The sequence below is a fragment of the Pituophis catenifer genome, unplaced genomic scaffold (assembly GCF_029215685.1).
Source record: "Pituophis catenifer annectens isolate HBS135680 unplaced genomic scaffold, rPitCat1.0.hap2 SCAF_5, whole genome shotgun sequence".
NCBI lineage: Eukaryota > Metazoa > Chordata > Lepidosauria > Squamata > Colubridae > Pituophis > Pituophis catenifer.
Window position 1 is genome coordinate 30382756 of NW_027256885.1, and position 27652 is coordinate 30410407.

A 27652-nucleotide genomic window follows, 5' to 3' on the forward strand; every position below is an offset into this window, starting at 1 on the left:
GGAGGTTAAGGTGAACTGTCACTGGGTTAATTATTTCATTATTGGGAATGGACCTAAAAACTTAGGTAGGTCCCAGCTTCTTACGAGGCAGATTCAGTCTTATGTATTTAGTTGATAGATAAACCGGATGCCCCACAGTGATTCTACCTGACAGGTACTCTGCTAATGAAATTTAGGTGAGGACAAAAGTGAAGCCCGTGATCAAGAGATATATCAGTCTGCAATAGGGAGCTTGTTATATCTGTCGCAGTGGTCCAAACCAGATATAGCTTGTGCAGTAAGCATCTTGAGTCACTTTACTGCTGCACCAACACAATTGCATTGGATGGGTGTAAAAGGGATTCTCAGGTATTTGAAGGGAACTGTGAACTTGGGTCTTCAAATACAGGTCTCTGAAGAATATTAAGTTATTTGGTTTTCTGTCTATTCCAGTCATGAAGGGAGGCATGTCAGTGTATAAGAGGTCATGAATTGGAATAGACATGGCAACAGGTCAGCCACTGGGGACTGTTATGTGACTCAGACAGTTTGGAGCCTGGACATGGCTGAGCTTGATTGTTATGTATAAAAGAGTTGGTTTGTCCTTGCATTATTGCTTCTGTGTTTATATAGATTCTGTACTTCTGGATTCTGAGTTCTGGTTCTGGCTTCTGCTGCATGGGTACTGTATACATGCATCATGTTTTATATTACTGTATATAAAGAAGTTTCTTTTATACATGAATCCTGCTTAATTATTTACTTGTGTGCTGGTTGGATTGCTGCAAACTCTAACATTGTTCTCAAGGAAACGAGAATTACTGTTACTTGATAGAATTTTATAATCCTTTTCTAATTATAGGCTTCTGCATATAAATGTTCCTCTGTCAACCCTGGCGCCAGCTGGGGAAACATGTAACCAAAGTAACAGTCTTCCTCCTGGGAACCAAGGACACTCTTACCAGCACCTGGCAGGGTGTGGATGGGAGTCATTCGGGTCTGGGACTGTGACCTAATTGGGGCATGTGATGGTTGTGTGTAGAGGGGAGATGAGCTTTGGATTTTGAACTGGGTGGGGAAAACCCGGGGAGCTTCAGAGTTGGGTTTTCACAGGCTGTGCCAATATGACATACCTAATAAATCTATACTTTGAGGAACCTTCTGGCCTTGGAGTTTTGATTTCATCTGGGCTGTTACTTGGAACCCTGACATCCTCTTCACTATGTGTAAGAGATCTTTAATAGAAATTTTTGTTGAGATTATATGCTTACATTTATGGCGCTGAGTCAACAATTCTGTCATGAAATGAGTCCCACATTTACTGTTGGAATTAGGGGAACACTAATTCCACACCAATAAGCAAAATCTGAATCATTTCTTTATTAACTGTCCCTTTGTATTCAAATCAGGTCTAAAAATAATAATATAGCATTTGGGGAAAAAGATGCAGCCCAGTAATCCAGCTGCCGAAGCCAAAATTGAGAAGATCTCCACGGCCACCATATATTTTCCCTTTGTAATCAAATAGGTTGGGACAAATGATACCCAGACACTACAAAAGACCAACATGCTGAAGGTGATAAATTTGGCTTCATTAAAGCTGTCAGGCAACCTCCTGGCTAGAAAGGCCACTGTGAAGCTGATAGAAGCCAAGAACCCCATAAAGCCAAGGATAAGGTAAAACATGATAGCTGAACCTTCATTACACTCCAAGACAATTTCTTGAGCCATGGAGTGAATGTCTGAATCTGGGAATGGGGGAGAAATTGCCAACCATACTATACAAATGGTGAATTGTGCTATGGAGCAAGATAGGATAATACCTTTGGCCAACCTGTTCCCCACCCATTTCCTCATTTTGGAGCCTGGCTTAGTGGCCATGAAAGCAATAACAACAATGGTTGTTTTCCCCAAAATGCAAGAAAGGGCTATGGAGAAGATGATACCAAAAGCAGTTTGTTGCAAGAGACATTTCATTTGGTCAGGTTTCCCAATGAAGAGTAAGCTGCAAAGGAAGGAAAGGAGGAGGGCAATGAAAAGAATGTAGGTGAGATTCCTATTGTTGGCTTTGACTATGGGTGTGTCCTGCTCTTTAATGAAGATTCCTAACACTAAAGCTGTCAAGAAAGAAAAGAAGAGACTAACAGTGGCCAAAGTGATTCCCAGTGGCTCATTGTAAGACAGGAAGGTTGTAGTTTTTAGAATACAGAGATTTTGAGCCTTGTTTGCATAGTGTTCTTCGGAACATTGAAAGCAATCAACTGCATCTGGAAAAAGAAAATATCATGGTCAATTTCTAGAAATACCAATGTACTGGGATTGAGAGTTCATGTAGGAGCTAAGTAATGGCATTAATTAAATGATAATCTCTTATTGTATATTTAGTGCCATGCTTTAAATATGCCAGAATGTGTAATACTTACACATTGTTTTGTGATTACAATTCTACCCTGTTCTTCTTTTATATATATTGTCCCCCCTCTCCCTCTCTGTCTCCTTTTCCATCCCCCCTCCCTTCATTCCTATCTTTCTTGGGAAAATCCCTCATCCTACAAAAGAACTAGATTTTCATTGAGCTTATCTTTTAATTACTTAGTTCTGCATTAATCAGAAGCCATTATCTGTAACAATCTAGAACAACTCAAACCAAACATTTATTTTTGGATTCTCTAAATATCTGTTCATTTTTAAATTTATGAAGGAATATCATTCATTCAGTCATGGCAATAAAAGTCCTCTTTGGACAGGGGTGTCAAAATTGTATCATCACGGAGTCATCACGTGACATATCACAACTTTTTTCCTCTTCGCTAAACAGAATGTGGGTATGACCAGCGTGTAACGCATCCGGCACATGGGCCACGAGTTTGACACCCCTGCCTTAAGAGGTTTAAATATTAGCATTTTGAATCACAGTTACTGTAAGGAGTCTGAACAGTTTTCCGCAAAGCAGCTCTTACTCATCTGGTTTGAAATTTTCCCTTTTGCACATGGAATGCAGTCATAACAGCAAAATGGCTTCCCTTCTATTTTCCTCTTCCTGGTCCCTGAATAGCAATTGTCATTGCATACAGAAAGAGGTTGAACCTATCAAGAAGTGAAAGCAGGATTTATTAAAAATCACAAGTTTTCAATCAGAAAATTCTATGTCAGGGTGTATTTTACATCTAAATACAGGTAATACCCCAGATATTTAGCAAATTTTCACAAGAACGAATGTATCCAGAAAGGGTACTTGTTAGAAATTCAAAACTGCGACCAAAAAGAGGGCTCTGTAGCTATGTGACTTGGATTCAGTCACTGCTGCAGTGACAGCCCTTTTTTACTCTGTAACTTCCCTTTGCCGTTCGGGGTTATGACATGCAATTTTCTGAAACTGGGTTGTTTTTTCTCCTGGTCCCATGCCCAAACAAGATTTGGTGATTTTGAAGCCAGTGCCGAGTTTGTTTTTGTTTTTTGTTTTTGCTGCTGCGTGGAGGATTTTCGGCTTCCTGGAGGATCGTTTTTTGCTGGCTTGGCAAAAAGGACTGGAGAATTGCCTCTGTAAGTATTTTCAAATGTTCTTTTTTGTGCCTCTATAGCAGGGCTGTCAAACTCCCAGCCCATGGTGTCAGATGCGTCACGTGCTGGCCCTGCCCCCACCTGGTTTAGCGAAGGAGAAAAAGTCCCGATACATCACGTGATGCCGCCGTGAAAGCCGCAAGTTTGACACCCCTGCTCCCTAGTACTCTACTGTTTGTTTGAAAGCCCTTTTCAAATTGCTCTGCTTCTTTTTAAGTACTGTACTTCAGAAACTATTGTATTTGTAAATACAGTACTTTGCAAAAATAAAGTTTGTTTCCATTTGCCTTGAAACTGCTTGTAGAAATGTAGCCAGCATCTACACCAAGCATTCTACAGTGTTGTGTTTCCTTGCTTTTATTTTGAAGATTAGTGTATATTACTGTAGATAATTTGTAGAAATACTACATTTTTTGGAAACCTGACATTGCTTAATTTCCTATTTTCAAATTGCAAAGAACTGCAGAGATAGAAACCTGCAGAATGAGCTGAAGGTAGCAAAAGAGAATTACAATGAAAAAGAGAGGAAGAAAAAATTTAAAAAGTATGCTGTGTTGCAGTACTTCTGTAAGATAAGCATTCTACTTGTTGCGTAATTTTAAGGATCAGACTCAATAAATGATTTAAGAATAAAGTATTCAAACATAACACTGTTTATTTACAGTAGGCATTCTATATTCTCTAAGTACTCATAGATAGAAGCAAGGAGGAGGTGCATACAACCCCTTTTATATTCACAAGGCGGAGTAAAAGGATGGGAGTGGTTACATATGAATATATTAGGAGAGGAAGAATAAATTAACCCCTAATACCCCGAGTATATACAGTTTCCCTATTAGAGAATAAGGCATTTACTTGTGACAAATCCCCCTCTAAATGCCGATTCGATATACAACAATAATTACATTCAGATTCAGAACAATACAAAACTTGTAATTTGGAAGTTAAATATTTGTGTTGTTTAGATGTCAAAGGCTTAGTCAATATGTCAGCTATTTGTTCTGATGTTTCGCAGTGAACTGCTTTAATAAATCCATCTTGAGATAATTGTCTCACGTGCTTGAATTTTATATCTATATGTCTGGATCTTTGACCAATAGCATCAGACCTAGATATCTCAATAGCAGCTTTGTTATCTTCGTGTATGATAAATGGTAATGAGGGTTTCTTCCAAGTATTTGACAATAAATCATTAAACCATACAAGATTGTTGGAGGCTTTGGACAAACAAACATATTCTGCCTCAGTTGTTGATGTGGCTACTAAATCCTGTTTTCCAGTATACCAGTAAACTGGACAATCGTTAAGAAAAAATATATAACCTGATGTGCTTTTTCTACATATGGTATCACCTGCCCAATCCGCATCAGCGTAACAGGTGAGGATGGGCTCTTTGATATTATTAGGTTCCAGTAGTAAACAGAAATCTAAGCTGTGCTTTAAGTACCTTAATATTCTTTTAACGGCTTCCCAATGATACATTAAGGGTTTGCTAACGTATCTGGATAACAGATTGAGGGGTAATGCAATATCAGGTCTAGTCCAATTGGAAATATATAAGAGGGAACCAATAACTGATCTGTAGAGTGTATTATCCTTAAATTCAGGGGATGATTCATCTATGTTCCTTAAGAAGTCTGTTTGCATAGGAGTGTCACAAGGTTTAGCATCATTTAAATTACACTTGTTTAGGAGTTCTATAATCTTATCTTTCTGAGAAAGTTTGAATCCTTTTTTGGTTTTACTGATTTGAACTCCAAGATATTTATTTACCTTTCCTAATGATTTTAAAGAAAAATGTTCATTTAGTTTTGTTACAAATGCATCTCTTTTTTCTTTATGTTTACCTATATACAAAATATCATCCACATAAATTAACACAAATTCTAAGGAGTCATCCTCTTTTTTGACAAAGAAACAGTTGTCTGCAGTAGTGGCATTGAAATTCATAGTTTTGAGTACTTTGACTAAACATTCATACCAGCGTTTGCCAGATTGTTTTAACCCGTACAAACTTTTATTTAATAACCACGTTTCATTTTTGTTTGTGTATTGACTATGAGGTGCTCTTACATATATCTCTTTGTCAAGTTTTGCGTGTAGATACGCAGTCTGTATGTCATATTGGAATACATTAAGGTTAAGTGCAGATGCTATAACTAAAGCTGTTTTGACACTCTCAGTTCTTACTGTGGGAGAATATGTGTCTGTGTAATCCTCAGGATATTTTTGAGCATAACCTTGTGCAACTAATCTAGCTTTATATAATGTGTTGCCTTCTTCCAGATTTTTAATTTTGTATATCCACCTGGTGCCTATAATAGTTTTATCCTTAGGTGCAGGTGTAGGTGTGAATACATTTAATCCTTGTAAGCTGTCCATCTCCTTGGTCATGGCTAATTCCCATTTTCTTCTTTCTTCAGTGGGAAGCTTTAATACTTCCTCGTATGTGTTTGGCGTTGATGTTTCACTATCCATGTACATTACGTAATCTTTGTATTTGCTTGGCACTTGATTTCTGTTACATCTGATTATTTTTTCTGGTTTACTATCGTTATCGTGTAAGTATCTTGCCTCCTTTTCTGTTAATGAATCTGTCTTTATTCTGTGTTGACTATTTATCCATGTTTTATTTTTGCTTTTATGTGTGTTGTGATTGCATCCTTCTCTATCTATTTTATCTTGATGTTCAGTGTCTGAGCTTGTGATTGGGAATATTTCATTAAGATGTATTTTAGACCAATTGGCCTGTTCATGAAATACAGCTGTTCTAGAAATTATAAATTTGTTGTTATTATCAATAAATCTGTACCCTTTTGTGCCTGTTTCGTATCCCATGAATCTAAGTCTTCTGGACACGTTCTCTCCTTTACGCCTCAATTGTTTTGGTATGTGTACATCCGCTGTGACTCCAAATATGTGCATGTGTGCTATTTTGGGTTTTCTATTGTACATTAATTCATATGGTGTCTTGTTTATAATACTGGACCAAGTTCTATTTTGTGTATAATTGGAATATTGTAATGCTTCTGACCAGAATTGTTTTCCTAAGCCAGCATCTTCTAATGTGCATCTAATCATGGTTTGTAATGTCGAGTTCTTTCTCTCTACTACTCCATTTTGAAATGCAGAGAAAGGGCTAGACGTGAAATGTAGCATCCCTTTGTTTTTTAGACATTGGGAGAATTCTTTTGACATGAATTCAGATCCCCTATCTGTCATGATTTGTTTTATTTTAATATTATGTTGTGTTTCTACACGTTTGTAAAACTCTTTGAATTTCTGAAATGTTTCATCTTTGTGTTTTAAAGTATAGACAAATCCATAACGGCTATAGTCATCTACAATAGTCAGAAAGTATCGTTTTCTATATGTGATTGATGGTGTTAATGGACCAACCAAATCCATGTGTACCAAATCAAAAATTTGATTAGTTGATCTTGTTGCCTTTCTTGGTTTGGGGCTAGTTCTGAGTTTTGTGGACTTACATACTGAGCATTCCAAATAGTTTTTACAATTTTTTATTTTAACACCTTCGGCATGTTCAATCATTTTTTGTACTACAGGAAAACTAGCATGTCCTAATTTCCTATGTAAAACATGCGCACATTCATCGTGGATTGGTTTTCCAATTGTAGGTTTTTTGTTATTGGATGTGTCATTAGTAGATGTGTCTTTGTGGCTATGAATTGTTTCATGTTCCTCATTATCACTATTGCTATTGTCTCCATTATCTATGTTATTGTCATCCTCCATGTTGGAATCAATGTTGTGTAACCATCTTTCTTTTGTGATTAAATATGGTAGACCTCCTTTGATAATCACACTACCTAAGCTTGTTTTGTTTTTCTCTAGTGTTGCTTTTCCCTTTGAGAAAACTATATTTATGTCAGAATCTCTACTTAGTTTTATTGCACTAAGTATGTTATGAGGTATTTCTGGTATTAGTAATACCCCCTCTATTTTTCCTAGACCGGGTAAGTTTACATTTCCTCTACCAATAACTTGAACTTTTTCTTGATTGGCTACTTTGATTACAAATTTATCTTCTATAAATGAAGATAATATACTTTTGTTGTGTGTTGTGTGATTAGTTGCCCCAGAGTCAATGAGCCAATCATTGTCCCCTGAATGTTGTATGTTAGTTGTATTATGTTTGTTTAATCCATTTAGTGAACCAGATCTTCTATCTCTTGAATTATCCCTGCCCCCTCTATGTTCTCTATAATTGGGTGAGCTTCTATATCTATGTCTATCAATGGATGATTGTCTGTTATGGTATCTACCTCTATAGTCAAGTTTTTGCCTTTCTCTAAGGAATTTAGGACAATCTCTTCTACAATGTTCTTTAGATCCACAGTTGTGACATTCAATTGATTCTCGATATTTTTCTTGGAATGCTACTTTCTTATATTGTCTATGTTCTATGTGATTATTACATCGACTCCTTCTTGAATTATCTTCAGCTATTAGCTTATTTGATAAATTCTCTATGGACAAGTATCCTAAATTAATTGTGTCTAAATGTGATATATAGTTATCCCATGATGGGTCTAATGAATTAATGATAACACTCTTCATTGTTTGATCTGAAATTACCTCTCCCCTTAAATGCAGCTCTGCTCTGATTTTGTTTAGAGACATTAAATGTTCACTTATAGTAACCCCTGGCTTTATCCTAGCTGAGAAGAAATCTTTGGACATTCTTGTAGTAGTCGCTACACTTTCACTATGAAACAATTTAAACATGCATTGAATAATTTCTGAGACAGTCAAATTATGCTTAATACTATGGTACATAGCAGGAGATATACTGGATATTAATAGGTAAAATGCTCTGTGGTGTAGGCAGTCCAATTTTAGAGTCCAAGGTCTTTTGGGGGGGTTAGTAATAAAGAATAATAAGTTTTCTTTTAGAAAAACAACCTGAAGTTGTTGACACCATTCCTGCAAATTAATACCATCTATTCTCAGTTTTGGGAAATCATTGGGCAAATTCCCAATATTGTTAGCTCCATTACTTACAACTGGAGGTAGTCCGTGATCTTGCAAGTGTTGATAGTTGCAGAATGGTGTAGGTATGCTTGCAACGAGTCTGAATGGCTCTCTCTGCTCTTCATGTCCTCCGTAGTTGTCTGCGTATGTTCGCGCATGCGCGTTGCTCATTTCGCTTCTGGAGCTGTCGGGAGAGGTTCTCGCTGCTGCAGCTCCCTCGTAGCATTCTTCTTCCGACGAATCGGTCTCTGGTTCGATCTTGGATGTCCAGGTGACAGCAGGCGCTCGTTTCTTTTCGTTGAGATGATTCTTGTTGAGATCGCTGGTTCCTGGGATCGTCTGTGGCGTGGGGTGGTATTTGCAGGGCTCTCTGGGTTCAGGCGTCGGTGCTCTCGTCGTTTGGATAGAAGCGGGTAGATTCTGAGATGTTTGCTTGCTTGCTTGTCTTTTCTTTATTTCTCGATTACTAGCTTTTGTTGATTCTTTTGTAATTCTTAATTTTGGACCGAATGTTGCAAAAAGCGTTTTCATTGCTGATTCTATTTGCATTTCAATTGAAGTTTCTTCGATGTCTGTGTCTGATTCTTCTGAAGAGTAAATTTTCTCCTTTTTGCTTTTTGCATCATGTAAGGCTTTTCGCGCCAGACATTTTGAATTCTGCTTTCTGATTGGCTCTGCTTCGCTCATCTTAGTGGTCTGTTGGAACCAAGATGGCTGCCATTCAAAATTTTGTGTGGGACCGTTAGTCTTCTTCTTTGTTATATTCTTATCTACAGGCGATTCGCTCACCATTTTTGATTCTTTAGATTCATCTGTTACGATGTGTTTCTCTCTCGCTGCTCCGCTGTTTTTTATTATGTCTTGGAGGTTCGCGATGAGATTTTCGTCATCCTTTTGACTTTTCAAAAGTCTCAGTATCTCTGACCTGAGTTCGTTGTTTTCTATCTCGTTCTCTTCTTGGTCATCAGTTTCATCCATTATCTCTTCATTGTCTGTAGTGCAGTCTTCAGATTCTCTTGATATTACAGTTGTGGATTCATCTATCATTTCTTGATCCGCTTCCATTTCTTTACTGTGTGCCCTGGTGTTGGGTCTTTCTCTTTTGTTTCTGGAGTTTTCTCTTTTAGGCATATCTAAAGTTTTATTGAGTCAATTCAACCATCCTCTGCTACCAGATTGTTGCGTAATTTTAAGGATCAGACTCAATAAATGATTTAAGAATAAAGTATTCAAACATAACACTGTTTATTTACAGTAGGCATTCTATATTCTCTAAGTACTCATAGATAGAAGCAAGGAGGAGGTGCATACAACCCCTTTTATATTCACAAGGCGGAGTAAAAGGATGGGAGTGGTTACATATGAATATATTAGGAGAGGAAGAATAAATTAACCCCTAATACCCCGAGTATATACAGTTTCCCTATTAGAGAATAAGGCATTTACTTGTGACACTACTTGTGGTAGGTAATTTAATTTTAGGGCTCAGCGGCTAAGACAATGAGGTTGTCGATCGAAAGGTTGGCAGTTCAATGGTTCAAATCCCTAATACCGCATAACGGGGCAAGCTTCTGTTATTAGTCCCAGCTTCTGCCAACCTAGCAGTTTGAAAGCACATAAAAAATGCAAGTAGAAAAATAGTATCCACATTTGGTGGGAAGGTAACAGCGTTCCATGTGCCTTTGGTGTTTAGTCATGCCAGCCACATGATCACGGAGACATCTTCGGACTGCGCTGTCTTTGAAACGGAGATGAACACCTCTCCCTAGACTGGGGAACGATGTAGTGTAGAGGTCCAAAAATGTGTTGTTTTAGAGCATTTATAACAAATCAGTGAATGTGCTGAAGGAAATGAGAGCTAGAATCAAAACTGAACGTAGGAACACTAAGAATTGGAGATGTGAAGATATTTGGCTAGGTGAATGTAAATATCTCAAACAAAAATTAGTTGGAAAGAGAGATTAGTATCTTTTTCTCCTGAGTTTCAATGCCTTTCTCTACTTTGGCTACAACAATGGTGAGGCATTCTCTGTGGACCATGGTTAACATGATCCCTGACTTTTCTTTTTTCCTTCTCATCCATGCCAGGAATATTAACATCAACTGCTTTCCTTTGGGTGACTATGGCTTTCAAGTACTTGTGGATAAAGATGCAAATTAGGAGCCACAGTTTTATCATTATTCCTGCCATTTGTGGTACAAACCAGAATTTGGCAGAGTCTCCACTCACCCATCCACCAACCCAACTACCCATCCATCCATCCATCCATCCATCTAACTGTCCATCCATCCACCCACCCACCCATCCACCCACCCACCCACCCACCCATCCATCCATCCACCCACCCACCCACCCATCCATCTATCCATCTAACTGCCATTCATCTCTACATCCATCTATCTATCCAACTGTCCATCCATCCATCCATCCATCCATCCATCATATTTATCTCTGTATTCACCATTTCATTATTCCTTTGCTGAATTCCTTTTTTAAAGGCTCGAGTCACCACTCCACTTCTGAACCCCACCCACACCATAATAAAAGAGCTAATCTGACAGACCAGAATCCCAGTATATAAGATACTGAGGAAAGCAGAGTTTGAGGATGGCATATGAGGATACTTGTCAGAGTGAACCAGCAAATGTGGAGAATTTTTCTGCTTCTAAAAGAGGGAAAGGAAATGTGACTAGAAATAGCATTCCCAGTTCCTTAGCCACAGGGTGAGGATAAACTTATTATTTCCTGTCTACTCAAAATGGTAGATGGCTCATTCTTTTGCTGGTCCTAGGAGGAAGATTGGTTCAGAAAGCAAAAAGCAAAATGAAATTTTGGATTAAAAATGAAGAGATAAAAGAGTAGATCTATCTCCATGCTTGCTTGAATATACAACAGACAGCAAGAAAGGAAAAAACAACAACAACAGGTAGAAATGCAGAATACATATAGAAGAAATTAACCCTAGGAAAGAAACGAAATATAACTTTAAAAAGAAGATCAGTCGGTGGCAGTAGAAGAGATAAAAGAGTGTGTTGGAGAGCTACAGCAACCAGTTGTACGTGAAAGAGCTGAGACCAAAACTATTGATGGATTGAGCAAAGACACTCAGAAACTACTACAGCCATAACTGAGAAGGGAGAAGCAGAAGTCTACATGCCTTCCAAAGAAGCAGACCAGCTTTAGCCAACCACAGCATATAATAACCATTAGCTAGAATATGTCGTCAATCAAATGATTTTTTACTTCTTTTTTCACAACTTTTTTCAATGACATTAACATCAAGGATTTCAGAAAAGATATTCCCCCTTTAAAATGAAACGTAACTTCAAATTGCATAGATTCTGGAAAGGCAGTGTTATGTCCTTATAAGGACATCCGCCCTGATTGGCTGCCAGCCATCGGGCGGGAGATTTGAATCCCTGTCTAGGGGCGGTGCGTCTGCCGGGAGCGAATATAAGGAGAGCTCCGGCAGCGCGCCAGCAGTCTTCTTTTACTTGTTACATTGTAAATAAAGCTGTTACATGTATCGAGCTGGTCACGTCTTCTGTTCCTGCGCCTGATCTAACACTGGCGACGAAGGACTAGAGAAGAGAAGACTCACGGCACGATCGCCCAACGAGCTGAAGTCACTACACCTCAGCGACTTCCAGAATGGCTACCCCGCAAGCCCCGATGACCGCGCTGAACCCGTTCGACCCATCCCGGGAGAAGTGGAGGTCATACATGGTCCGATTCCGGCAGTTCCTGCGAGGCAATGGATACCAGAACCTCGACGATGAGAGGAAAAGAGCCCTCTTCCTGGCTCATTGCGGATCGGACGTCCTGGAGATGGCGATTGACCTCGTGGCACCCAGGGACATCGAGGAGATGTCCTGGAACGACCTGCAGGAAGTCCTACAGGAGCACTATGCACCTACAGGCACCCCCATCGCAAACAGGTTCACCTTCCAGCAAAGAAACCAGCGGGAAGGTGAATCCATCAAGGAATTCGTGGCAGCGCTCCGCCAACTCGCTGCCAACTGTGAGTTCGACAATGTGGACAATGCCATCCGGGACCGCATTGTTTTTGGAATGCGAGATGTGGGGCTGCAAAAGAAATTCCTCAGCAGGAAGAGGATCCCGCTTAAAGACGTCCTCGACGAGGCAACAGCGGCTGAAACGTCGGAGCAAGCAGCCGCCGCAATGGTAAAAGCAAGAGGGATCCATAAGATCCACAAGTCGGGCCCGACCTCATCAGACGAGGCAACCACTCAATCCGAGTCTGATGGGGAAATGGCCGTCCACAAGGTGTCCCGCCCCCCCAGGCGGGAAAACCCACAGCATGGCGACCAGGGAGAGCGATGCGGCAGCTGCAGAGGCGACCACCCCAGGGCAAACTGCAGATGGAGGGACGCGACCTGCCGCCGATGCCTGAAGAGGGGCCACATCGCTGAGGCCTGCAGAGCCACAGACCCAGCCCCGGAACCGCCCAGACCACGATTCCGGGAAAATCGCAAAGATAATCAGAGGACATCCAAACGGTCCTCAAACCAGTCCCGGCGCGGGGAGGAGGAATATCCCCGAAACAGAACGGTGCACCAGACCACCACCATTGCTCACACAAGCGACGAGGGGACCACCAAGTTCCACGTGACGCTGATAGCAGAGGGGTCCCCATGCAAGATGGAGGTAGACTCCGGATCCGCCTTCTCCATCATGGACTGGCAGCACCTACAACAGCTGAAACCGGCATACAAAAGGACCCAGCTGAAAGCCCCGAAAGACAAACTTGTGGACTTCAACGGGAACCCCATTGAAATCCTAGGCAGAGCCACCATCCACGTGAAGTACAATGACTTCGACGGAAAGCTACCCATCACCATCGTGCAGCACAGCCGACCGAACCTGTTGGGTGTGGAGTGGTTCAAGCCGCTAGGACTTTCACTTCAGGGCATCCACGAGATCCGCAGGGACGAACTCGACTCCATCATCGAAGAGTTCAAGGAAGTCTTCGATGGTAAGCTGGGAAAATTTGTGGGGAGGCCAATCTCTTTTAATCTAGATAAGGGAATCACCCCAATCAGGCTCAAGCCCCGCCGAGTTCCATTTGCCCTGCGGCCTAAAGTAGATGAACAGCTGGATAAGCTGATCGCCCAGGGCGTCCTGGAACCGATCGATCATGCCTCATGGGAGACCCCCATTGTGACCCCACTGAAGCATGATGGGTCTGTGCGCATCTGTGCTGACTACCGTTGTACCATCAACAAGGCGTTGGCACAGAGCGCATACCCAGTCCCAGTGGTGCAACATCTGCTGCATTCCCTGGGATCTGGATCAATTTTCGCGAAACTGGACCTGGCCCAGGCTTACCAGCAACTGCCAGTGGATGACAAAACGGCGGAGGCTCAAACAATTGTCACGCACAGAGGGGCATTTAAATGTAACCGCCTCCAATTTGGAGTCAGCGCTGCCCCGGGTATCTTCCAATCCATGATGGAACGCCTTCTCCAAGGCGTTCCAGGGGTGGTGCCTTACTTCGATGATGTGCTCATCTCCGGTGACTCAAGAGCCCAACTCCTTGAAAGGCTCAGGCTTGTCCTGCAGCGGTTCAAGGCCAAGGGTTTGAGGGTCAGGCGGGACAAGTGCATCATAGGAGTACAGGAAGTCGAGTTCCTGGGCTTCCTCATTGATAGCACAGGCATACACCCCACCAAATCAAAAGTGGAAGCAATCCATGAAGCTCCAAGCCCAAAAAACAAAACGGAGCTTCAGGCTTTCCTTGGGTTGCTCAACTTCTACGCCATTTTTTTAAAACAGAAAGCCACAGTTGCTGAGCCACTTCACCGCCTGCTGGGGAAATCGGCTTCCTGGAAGTGGGGCCAGGAAGAGGAAGCGGCATTCCGGGCCATCAAAGGACTATTGACGTCCAAAAGCGTCCTCATCCAATACAGCGAGACGCTCCCCATCAGACTGACCTGCGACGCGTTGCCTTACGGGGTGGGGGCAGTTCTCAGCCACGAACTGCCCAATGGCTCGGAAGCCCCAATAGCGTACTTCTCAAAGACTATGTCCGGCGCAGAACGGAACTATAGCCAGCTGGCCAAAGAAGCCCTGGCCATCGTGGCTGGAGTGAAGCGTTTCCACGAATACCTCTACGGAAGACGTTTCACCATAGTCACAGACCACAAGCCTCTCCTGGGACTCCTCGCAGGCGACCAACCAACCCCGACCTTCATGTCCCCAAGAATGACGAGATGGGCCATCTTCCTAGCTGGCTACTCCTATAGGCTCGTGCACCAGCCAGGCACAGCCATAGGGAACGCTGACGCCCTCAGCAGATGCCCGTCGAAGAAGCCGGTCGAGGACCCAGCCCCCACGCTCCACCTACTGCACATTGATGACGACGCCAGCTGCCCGGTGTCATCCGCAGATGTGGCCGTCCACACCCAAAAGGACCCCACACTCCGCCAAGTGAAGTCCTGGATCCTCAGAGGGTGGCCAGCGGAAAAGCCAGAGGAAAGGTTCAGCCCGTTCGCCAGGAAACAGGAGGAGCTGTCCACCATAAAGGGCTGCCTGCTATGGGGAGACAGGGTGCTGATTCCAAGCACTCTGCAACGGTGGACGTTAGAGACCCTGCACAAGGGGCATCCGGGCATCGTCCGCATGAAGGCCCTGGCACGGAGTTATGTCTGGTGGCCCTCCATGGACAGAGACATTGAACAATGGGTCTCCAGATGCGACCCGTGCCAAGAAGTTCACCCAGCACCGCCGCAATCCGAAGTCGCGAAGTGGGAGACCCCCAGCAACCCCTGGTCGAGGATCCACATCGACTTCGCGGGTCCGATGCAAGGGCGACACCTCCTCATCGTGGTAGATGCCTTCTCCAAATGGCTCGAGGTGGTGCCCATGGCATCTACCACAACAGATGCAACGATCCGAGCCCTGCGCCGCCTTTTTGCCACACATGGTCTACCGGATGTGCTGGTCTCAGACAATGGCTCACATCCCTGGCCATGGAGTCCTTCCTGGCAGGACTGGGCATCCGCCACGCCCTGTCCGCCCCCTACAGGCCGGCCGGAAACGGACAAGCCGAATGCATGGTCCGACTGACCAAAGAGGCCCTCACCAAGATGGGCCCGGGGGACTGGCAAGAGCGCATAGACAACTTCCTCCTCACCCAGCACATCACGCCACACGCCACCACCCACAAGAGCCCGGCCGAACTGTTGATGGGCAGAAGGTTGAGGTCACCCTTGGACCGGCTGCACCCCCAATACAGCCCGGAAGTGACCGCAACCGCCAGCCGCCCGCTTCGCGCCTTCAGCAACGGAGATTCAATCTTCGCGCTAAATTTCAGCGGCTCTCCTAAATGGCTGAAAGGGAAGATTGCCAGCACAACCGGCCCCAAATCCTACATCGTCGAGTTGGAAGATGGACAGTTCACGAGACGCCACATCGACCAACTCCGAAAAAGGTGGGGGGGAGCACATGAAAACCAGCCTGACGAGGGAGGCCTACAACACCCCGACGAGGTAGGCCTCCAACACCCCGGCGAGGTAGACCTACCACACCCAGACCAGGTAGGCCTACAACACCCCGACGAGGTAGGCCTACCACACCCCTGCGAGGCAGAGCAGCACCACCCCGACAAGGTCGGCCCAGCCCACTACCAGATGCTGTCACGTCGACAGCCCAGCGAGGTAGACCGGGGCCAACCGCACGGGGGATGGCACCACCAACCCAGCCAGGTGGGCACCGGGCACAACAGGGCCAGGGACCACCAACCCAGCCCGCAAGTAGACCGGTACCTGCCCAGAGGAGGAGCGGCGCACCCCACCAGTGACAGCAGCCTACGCCAGCCCAGCCAAGGAGACCACGGTTCCAGGCGAGTAGACCGGGACACATCCAAGACGGGCACCCCCCAACCCATGGGCAAGGGTGGCACACGACTCCCCGGCGAGAGGGACCCCCGCCCATCACAAGAGGCAGCCAGGAAACAACACCCCGACCCGGATGACCCCAGGCACCACCCGACGGTAGACCAGGGACTAGGGGGAAGGGAAAGCCGACAACAACCCGGCCAGGTAGACCTGCACCACCCCGGCAGGGGAGACCTCCGCCGCCCCACAGAGGTAGTGCCGCAACAACAGCCCGACCAGGTCGACCACCACCGACCAGACGGGATAGACCAACGCCAGCCCGACCCAGCAGACCAACACCACCCCTGCGAGGTCGGACAACGCAACACAAGCCAGCACCACCCGCAGGCCGGTCCAGAGGGCACCAAACAGAACCACCACCCACCCGGCACCAGGCCGAACCGCAACCGAACCGCAGCGCCCGGGAGACCAGGGGGGAGCAAACGATGGACTTACCGAGACTCAGACGCTCTTCCCGGGTCGGAACCGAGCCACCGAGATGAGGCGACAGATCCACAGGCCAGGAAGAAGACCATCAGAACCAGCCATCCAAGGTCTGCGGTCCGGCCGGAGGCGCTGGGGGTGACCCCGCTCACTCGACAGCCGAACCAAGCCCGGTTCCGGAGAGGGAGCCGGGAGACGACAGAGCCCCGTCCATCCAGGTCGGAGACAGAGAACAAGTGAGACTGCGCAGGTCAGCTAGGGTGCCGAGGCGTCCTACGTACCTGCGTGATTACGTGACTTTTGTGGACGAGATTTGACAGTCCAGACTAAGGGGGGAGGAGTGTTATGTCCTTATAAGGACATCCGCCCTGATTGGCTGCCAGCCATCGGGCGGGAGATTTGAATCCCTGTCTAGGGGCGGTGCGTCTGCCGGGAGCGAATATAAGGAGAGCTCCGGCAGTGCGCCAGCAGTCTTCTTTTACTTGTTACATTGTAAATAAAGCTGTTACATGTATTGAGCTGGTCACGTCTTCTGTTCCTGCGCCTGATCTAACAGGCAGCTTGGATAATATTCAGAAGCACGATTGGCAAAATAAACCATGGATTTTCCAAACATATCCTCTTGTGATGCAAATCTCCCAGCATGCACAGCAGGCATTAAATTTTGCACACTGTCCGTGTTGAAATGTTGTGAATTACATCATATGTAGCTTTAATGACTTTAACTTGTGTGTGTCTTTTGTATGTGTATCAAGGCAATTTTGAAATACAAAAAAAGACTCTAGGTATTGAATTAGGTTCTGCTAAAACCATAAAAATTTGACAAGGAGATACCAGAAAATTATTTTAAGCCTGGCTTAAAATTTCAGTCTTTGTATTTCAAGCTCCCTGTTGTCTCTGGTCTGACAAATTTAAGGGTAACATCCATTCAAATCAATAATTCTGTGAACAAGAAGGGAAGGGAAAGAACACACAGTACAAAATCAGAGCAGGAAATACCTGTTTAAACATGGTAGGCCAGGCGATGTCTTGTACAGAAATAGTGAATAGTTTATCTGGAGAAGTTGTTGGGTCGATCTTTCCAACTCTGACTTTAACAAAGGTCTCGTTTTTGAATGTGATCCAGTTGATGATGTCAAATCCAGTCTCTAGATCCCCATTTTCATTAAAGAAAATTTTCTGTCCTGCCGTGTTATTAAATGAGATGGTTCTCAAATAGTGATGGAGCTAAACAGAAGCAGAGGTAGTCAATTAATTAGTGAAGTGAAAAGAAAAGAAAATGAGGGGGAGGGAAGGGGAGGGAAGGGGAAGGGGAAGGGGAAGGGGAAAGGAAAGGAAAGGAAAGGAAAGGAAAGGAAAGGAAAGGAAAGGAAAGGAAAGGAAAGGAAAGGAAAGGAAAGGAAAGGAAAGGAAAGGAAAGGAAAGGTAGATGATTGATAGATAAATGATAGTTAGTTAGTTAGTTAGATAGATAAATGATAGATAGATAGATAAATGATAGATAGATAGATAGATAGAAAAAGAAAGAAAGAAGAAAGAAAGAAAGAAAGAAAGAAAGAAAGAAAGAAAGAAAGAAAGAAAGAAAGAAAGAAAGAAAGAAAGAAAGATTGGTATTAACTTATGTGTCATCCCTTTAACATAATTGGGCACTTTCATAGAATTAATTTTCCTCTAACATTTATCCTTTGTACCTCTATCAACCACACAGATACTGCAGCATCTAAACCTTTTCCTCCATAAGGTAAATCATAAACCCTTCCCTCCATATTATTATAAGTTGTTATCTATTCACAATTGCCAATCTTTTTAAATCTTGGAAGAATGAGGAAAATTGAGTCATACAAGAATTAAAAATCATCAGTTTGATGTTTTCATTGGCCATATCTACAATGGTAGAGCTCATTGCATTAGAAAGAAGAGCAATAGGAAATGTTCATTTATTCTTTTGTTACCTGCCATGCTTTTTGAGTCAACAATGTTTCTCTCCCAACTTCTGGCCTTGCTCTGTGTTTGGACTTGGGGGAAAGCATGGCTTGTAAAGCATGTGCCACACCATAGACTGCGTTATAGATGCTGTAACTCTGCCCAGTCATGGTGGTGTCAAACACAGACTTAGGTAGATTCTCCAACTTCTCTTCTCCAGTGCACAGCATTCCAGCATCTTCATCTGCATTATCTTTAGAAAATGAGCATTCAAAAGCCTTTTCCCAGAACACTCTCATTAAATGGTCTTCCACTTCAGAAGTTGGGTTTCTCATCTGAAGGAATTTATTGAATCCAGAAATCTCCTTGGAAGAAATTGCAAAAGTTATAACACCATGGAAAAAGTCCATACCCCTATATTTTTGAAAGGGAAGGGATGTAAACTCCATCTGGGCTGGCATTATCCAAACTTTGTCTTTTCTCTCAACGGGCATCTCTTCAAAATCTGTAAAATAGGGCAACATTCTAAAAATGGTGGTGACTTGGTTTTCACAATAGAGGATAATGACATTGGTAGTGCTCTTCATGATAATCATGTACATTTTACCAAAGTCTGTCAGGTTTCGGTGCTATCTTGAATAAACTTCATTCTCAAGCGCAAGCTGTCTAATGAATCATTTTATTTTTAAGAATAGCAGAATCCGACATTTCTGATTCAAATTGCAGCCAAACTGGCCCCTCCTTCCAACCCCCTCCTCTTCCGCTCTCCAACCCCAATATCCCATTGGCCATCATACAGATCCATCTCTACACCCCGGCACGTTCTTTTCACAGGAATGCAGCCCCCATCCTCGTCTCCCAGGAAACACTATCTGTACATACAAAACTAGGTAAAAGTTCATCTCAGCAATAAATCAAGCTTCCGCTCTTTCTGCTTCAACTTGTTATGTCAGCGCTGGAAGAAAGCCTAATTTGGAACGCTGACATCCGGCCCCTCTCCCTTCACTTCTGCGACATCACCTATCCCATAGGGAAAACACAACAAGATTAGTCTCATCAGCCCCTCCCTGGCTGTGCACCCCCCCCCTCCCGGCTTTCCCGGGTGGTCTGCATGGAATTTTGCTATAAGGCGATCAGCTTGGATGTTTGCGCTCTTCACCCAGGAAGCCTCTGACAATGGGTAACCCTTCCATTTAATTAAGTACTGAAGGCGCCCCCTGTGCCATCTTGAATCAAGAATCCGCTGCACTTCGTAGTGCGTTTGGCCCCCAACAACCAGGGGCCCAGGGGGTTCACGTGGCGTTGGCCTTAAAGTAGACCCCACTACAGGTTTTAGAAGGCTACTGTGAAAAACGGGGTGAATTTTCCCCAAAAGCCGTGGCAACTGCAATTGCACTGTAACGGGGTTGATTATTTTTATTATAGGAAATGGTCCTATAAATTTTGGGCCCAATTTCCTGCTCGGGAGTCTAAGTCTCAAGTACTTGGTGGAGAGGTAAACTTTCTCTCCCAGCTGAAATGGTCTTTGGGGAGTTCGGTGCTTGTCTGCTTGGTCCTTATAAGATTGAGCCGCCTTTGCCAGCGCCCTCTTAACATTTTCCCAAGTTTGTCTCAACATTGCCATCCAGTCGGTCAAACTGACTGAGGAAGGGGGCTCCCTCGGGTATTCTGGCATGGGAACAAAATCCATGCCACTCACTATTTTGAACGGGGTTAGCCCCGTGCTGCTGTGGACAGCATTATTATATGCAACCTCCGCAAAAGATAGGAGGTCTGCCCAATTGGACTGCTGGTAGTCGACGTAGCATCTTAAATACTGTTCTATCATAGCGTTCAGTCTTTCTGCCCTCTCCTCTCTGTGCTGAGCTCTGGAGGGCCAGCCCTGGTGTTGATAGTCCTCTGCCTCGTCTCTCATCCTGGGGTGGGGAGGTGCTGCCTTGTCTGGGCTTCGCTGCCATTCCCATCCCCAGCTCGCCCTTCCCAATTCACTTAGGGGTTTTTCTTTATCTTTTGCCTTTGCAAAAGGGGATTTCGCCTCTAAGGCTTTTGGCACAGTCCCCGGGTACTTATCTGCTTCACGTTTCTTTGCTTGAAGTTCTGCGGGGAGGGAAGGTGAAGAAAGTTGAACCTTTGTATTTTCCAAGTTGGCTGGAATCACGACCGCTTCTGCTCCTCCCGTTTCTTGAAGCAGGCTTTCCTCCGATAGCTTGGCTTCAGCCATAGTCCGTCCGACCAGATGTCTGGGAGGGAACGGGATGATTTAAACTCAGCCAGCCTGGATTTGGAGGAGAGTTTGGCTGTCTGTCAGGTTTCGGTGCTATCTTGAATAAACTTCATTCTCAAGCGCAAGCTGTCTAATGAATCATTTTATTTTTAAGAATAGCAGAATCCGACATTTCTGATTCAAATTGCAGCCAAACTGGCCCCTCCTTCCAACCCCCTCCTCTTCCGCTCTCCAACCCCAATATCCCATTGGCCATCATACAGATCCATCTCTACACCCCGGCACGTTCTTTTCACAGGAATGCAGCCCCCATCCTCGTCTCCCAGGAAACACTATCTGTACATACAAAACTAGGTAAAAGTTCATCTCAGCAATAAATCAAGCTTCCGCTCTTTCTGCTTCAACTTGTTATGTCAGCGCTGGAAGAAAGCCTAATTTGGAACGCTGACAAAGTCTTTAAATGCTCCTGCAATATCATTAGAAAATGTTTCCTTGCCCATCTCTTCCATGAAGTCAAAGCAGATACCTTTCTGAGAATACAAAATAATAGCATCTTGTATGAATCTCTTTTCACTCTCCTCAGGTTGGAGAATCAGTCCAATCCATGTCCACCTTAAATGCAGCAACAAGTGGAGAATACCCATAATCTGTTGGTCACCATTTGGGAAAAAACGATGAAAGAAAACAGTTTGTATCTTGTCATCTATCATTGGAGAAGATCCATATATCAGCTGAATATAGAAAAAAGGGAACATGATTTTCCAAAATGAAATATTCATTGTTTTTGAAAAATATCTGCTCTTAATTTATTATCTTCCATAATAACCAAGATCTACTGTATTTTTCACACCATAAGACGTACTTCCCACCCCCCCCCAAAAAAAAAGTGGGTGGAAATGTCTGTGCATCTTATGGAGTGAATATGGTGAATTGCAGCTGGGCCGCGATGGCAGGGTCCTTTTACAGTGCTGAACCCTGCCTCTTCTGTCTCTTTTCCTCAGTGCAGGAGTCAATAGGTGGAGCTGGCACATGAGAGGACACCTATCTGTGGTCCTCTCAGGCTCTGCCTCCTGCCGTCACTACACTACTGCTCCGTATTCAATGCTCCGTATTCACAGTGAGATGGTGCTCCATGTTCATATTTTGTTTTCATCTTTTCCTCCTTGAAACCTAGGTGCATCTTATGAAGCATAAAATATGGTAATCATATTCAGAAAGAATTGGTGTGCAGAATTTTCATTATCGTAGGATAAATACAAAACCAGAGACCTCAGAAATGCATTAATTCAGGCAATGTTATACTGAAAATGGACCAGAAATATTAAGGGCTAAAATGGTTTGGTTGGGATTAAGGAAGGAAATCCATCCCAAAATTTCATTAGCCTTTCTTTTCATAGAAAACAGTAAATAAATAAATAAATTAAAAATAAAGCAATGAAGTCATGGTGAGATGCAGATGAGATCTTATGTCAAATGAACAGCATAAGAACACTGTTTTGTGTTCAATGTGCACCCTACCCATCCTCCAGCTTTGCTTAGTTCCCATCTCATACTTCCTGTATCCTAATGTGGATGCATAGGAGTATACATTCAAATATGGATATATGTTGCTATACACCAGTTACTAGAAGGGCAGAGTGAATGTCTATGGAGATTCTCAATCAGGTCATGGTTGCCTCAAATGTGTTTTTTTCAAAAGGCAACTGGACTTTCAAAAGGCAACTGGACTTCAACAGGCGTGCTGATTTACCACCAGCCTATTAAGTACTTCGAAGGTGAGGGCTGGGCAATACAAACAAATGACAGCAAATGACGTAAAAGCCAACCATCAACAAACCCAATCAACATCTTAAAAACTACTTACAACAAGCACTATAAATACCACACATAGAACAGCACACAATCTGCTAGAGAGAAGTTCCCCAAAGATGGGCTCTAACATGAGTCCAAAAGCTTGGAAGACAAAACCTCTGGCCCCGGTGATTGACCCAGATTGGATCCTGTGGATTTTGCTTTTCTTTGAGGAAGCATATATTTGCTTCTCATCAAAGAAGCTTCTTCAGTCCTGATCAACATCATCATCACCACCACCACCATCATCAGAGTTGGAAGGGACCTTGGAGGTCTTCTATTCCAACCCGCTGCTCAAAGAGGAGACCCTAAACCATTTAGGAAAAATGGATGTCCAATTTCTTCTTAAAAGCCTCCAGTGATGGAACACTCACAACCCCTGAAGACAAACTGTTCCACTGGTTGATTGTTCTCAGTCAGGAAATTTCTCCTTAGTTCTAGGTTGCTTCTCTCCATGATTAGTTTCCATCCATTGTTTCTGTTTTGCTTTCTGGTGCTTTGGAACATAAGTTGACTCCCTCTTCTTTGTGGCAACTCCTCAAATATTGGAACACTGCTACCATGTCACCCCTAGTCCTTCTTTTCACTAGACTAGACATATCCAATTCCTGCAACTGTTCTTCATATGTTTTAGCCTCCAGTCCCATAATCATCTTAATTGCTCTTCTTTGCACTCTTTCCAGAGCCTCAACATCTTTTTTTATATCATGGTGACCAAAACTGGATGCAATATTCCAAGTGTGGTCTAACTAAGGCCTTATAAAGTGATACTAAGACTTCATGTGAACTTGATTCTATGCCTCTGTTGATGCAGCCTAGGACTGTGTTGGCTTTTTTGGCAGTTGCAGCCAAACCAACTTTGGTTCTGATCAAGTGAGGAAGCTTCTTGAATGAGAAGTGAAAGTAAAGCAAAGTCCAGTTGCTTTTTGAAAAAAGCACCTCTGAAGCACATAGAATGAATTTCCTCTTTTCACTTCAGTTATTTCATATTTGGGTCATGCATCTGCTGCTAACTTTCCATTTTATTTTATAGCAATCCCAAGAGAATGCATACTATAAATCAAAGAATTTCCCTCCCCTCTTTCAAACAGGCTTTTGAAAATGTGGAGTAGCAACCTTTTTGTGACCTGAAATTCCCAACTAATAACACCTTGAATTTCTTAATCATGAATGCATGTGATTATTAAAATATGGTAAGAAAATATATTCACAAAAATCTATCGATACTTATATAAAGTGTATTTATAAGTCAGTCAAGGAATCATAGTCTATTAATTGGTTTGGATTCAGACTGTATCAAGGACAGTATCTAAAATATCTCATCTAGCCACCACATTTTTTTTCCATTTCTGTTTGGATGGCCACTTTATTTCCAAATTACAAAATTTAACAAAAAATAATTATGTAATTGTTTTCTTGCATTTGTAAATGTAACTTTCAAAATGTAAAAGGATGGGGAGCATTGATTTCAAACTTGTGGGCTTCTGTTACTGAAATTTACAATAAAAGTATGTTTAGGGTTCGTGATTTTGGTTTTCTGATTTTGCAAGTCTAAAAGAATTCTCCTCTCCCTTTATATTTGAAAGAACAAGAAAGAGTCCATTCTGAGTTTCTTCCCCAAATTTCTTTTCTGGTTAGGGCTCAGATGCTTTTGATTAGATCATTAACTAGTCTGTGGCTCTTCCTCCTGTCTCTCAAGGCTCTTCTCACAGCCCATTACATTTCATTCAAGGGCAAATTTTACCTGGGGCATCTTGTAGACATTCAAAACATTTCCCATGTGCTGATGGATGTGAGAGTTAGTTCCTGCAATAACAGATATTGCCCTATCCTTGGAATCACACTTATAATTGGGGATGAATCTGCCCCGTGTTGAGAGAAGCTCCATTGAAGCCAAGTATGTCCATCTCGCCATGAAATAACTATTAGAGAGGTGCTACCCAGAGTCACATTGGGTAAAATGTGTTTGTTTTCATTGACCTCTTTTACAGCTAAAGCCAATGCCAGAATATGTTGATAGTTCTGTAGGAAAAATCTGCAATAAGAGATATATTCCAAAACATATTTCATTTCTCAAAGAATGTGACATTACATATAATTTTTTAATATTTCAAATGAACACTACACATGTAAGTTATTCATGTAAATGCCTAAATTAATAATGTAAATACACTCAGAAACTGTACAATGTTCTAATATAACGGTATGAAATCTAATGAAATACTTTATTTCAAATAGTCTGGAAAAATATTTCAGAGAATTAAAAACATGATTTTTGATAAAGGAGAAAATGCTCTTTGGAAAAACATAAAAGTACATTTTTTTAGTTGATGAAGGCTAACTGTTATGGCTCTTTCATTCATTATAAACATATTTCATTTCTCACAGAATGTGACATTACATATACTTTATTTTCAACTAAACGCTACACACAAAACTTGATTGTACACACTACCATTCAGGAAATCATGTAAATGCCTCAAAAATGTTTTCCATTTCTACAGATGTACTCAATCATATGAGTGATGTGTAAATTACATGAGAGGTAATGTAAGAGTATGGAATCTAATAAAACACTTGCATAATAATGGAAATAGTCTGCAGAAATATTTCAGAGTGTCCAACACATTATTTTAAAGGAAAGATAAAATGCTCTTAGGAAAAACATAGAAGTACAATTTTTCACTAGATGAAGATTGGCTGTTATGATTCATTCATTGTATAGAATTTTCACAAGGAAACAGATGAATTGCTTTACATTCATAATCTTATTATCATGTAGCTGTAATTGTCAGACATACTTCTAGTTTTCTATCTTTAGCTGTTTTGTTTTCCAACTGGTTGGTTTTCTGGGAGGGGTGTGTGTATGTGTGTGTGTGTGTGTGTGTGTGTAAGAGAGAGAGACAGAGAGAGAGAGAGAGAATGGAGAAATGTTATATTCTCAAATTGATATAAGGTTATGCTGATGAACCTCTCCATAAAGATCAGATAGAGCAACTAAGTGAAAAATCTGTTTTGAAGCATGTTTGAAGGTAAATGTTGTATATAAGTCCCTTCATGCAGATAGCTCTTACATTAGGGCAGACAGACCCTACATTTGTGCTCCATGCTTCATGAGGCACCTCTTTAGATATCACGTTCAAGTGCTATATAGCACCATCATTCCCTAATATTCACAGCAACCATTAAATCATGAAATGTTGACATTCAATTGGCAACAAAGAGTGATTCGATAATAAAGCATTGGTGATTTGTACAACAGTAAGTAAGTGAGAAAAGCTTTAATATGGATTTTTAATCCCCAAAACACCAAATGTGTTCATTATTTATTTGGCAGGTAAGAAATATTTCTGGGTAGCAATCCATATTTAGAATGAAGGAACTAACCAGCAAGAAACAGAAGAAATAATTTATGTTGCAAATAATAATACTAATTAACTCAGTCCAAGCATCCTATTACAGAAGAATATCTGATTTGAGATATGCTACAGTTAAGAAGAGAAAGTCTTTACATGGGCTCATCAACTAATTCTTCAGAAGGATGCCTTCTGAAATGCACTGGATCAGATAACATGTAGAACTGAGATAGTATCCCAGCCATTATAAAATCGCCTGACAAAAAATACTTGTGCTTCATATGGGGAGGTTTCCCCATAGCACATGCATTAATCCGAGGAGTAAGGCATGTCAACCCTGGCAGTAACCCTGCCATTACTGCAATGAAAAATACCATCTTCTTCGAGAATACCTGTGTCACCACATATGAACTAGTTCTGTCTGCAGCAATGAAACATGACAAAATAATAATAATAATAACCCCTCTCACTAATTAGAATAGCTTCCATATATATCTTTTCTCAAAGAACAGATTGTCACGTTTCTAGCTCTCGGGTCCCACAATTAATAAAATTTCCAATCTTGACCTGTTCTTTTGGATTGTCCCTTGGACATCACCAGGGATTTGAGAAGAAGCTACAAAGCTAAGAATCCATAGGTAATTATAGGGGAAATCAATAGACGTTCAGCAAAGCTCCCCAGAGACTTTGAGTAGGAAAATAGAATGATGATATTCATGGACTTGAACAAAACAGTCATAACTGAAAACAATATTGGAAGTAGAGAGAGAGAGAGAGACAGGAAAAAAAGGCAATTCCAGTCAACAAATGCCAAACATGAAACATTTTGCTAGAACTACCCCACTTAAACTTTTTCTAAAGAAGCAAAGAGAAGTCGACCCATCATGTTATATGTTCCCCACCTCCTCAATTTCTTCTTTTGAGAGGCCTTTCAGTACTTGGGTGATTGTATTTGTAATCTAATTATATCATGACATTGACATTTCTTTTTAACTTTGTTAATGGGAGCAGGTCTTTAAGTGGCTCAGAGTCATTTGGGATGGAAACAGTGGGTGGTTAGAAAGAAAGAAAGAAAGAAAGAAAGAAAGAAAGAAAGAAAGAAAGAAAGAAAGAAAGAAAGAAAGAAAGAAGGAAGGAAGGAAGGAAGGAAGGAAGGAAGGAAGGAAGGAAGGAAGGAAGGAAGGAAGAAGGGAGGGAGGGAGGGAGGGAGGGAGGGAGGGAGGCCAGTAGAGATAAGTTTTTAATTGGGCTACATTAATAAAGTGAATAAATAAATTTCAGAACAGAATTTTTTCTAAAATATGGGAGACCCATATTTTTCCACATTGTATTTGCCGCAAAGAAAAACTTGGTTCTTTTTCTCATTTCAAGTCATTTTTTAAATCCATATCCTTACATTCCTTGTAGACACATAATCAGT

At 42.4% G+C, this 27652-nt stretch overlaps 1 pseudogene; it reads right to left on the reverse strand.

Moving 5' to 3' along the window:
* Positions 1-1350: 1350 nt before the first annotated feature.
* LOC139317621 (vomeronasal type-2 receptor 26-like) lies at positions 1351-26450 on the reverse strand (annotated as a pseudogene).
* Positions 26451-27652: the final 1202 nt, after the last annotated feature.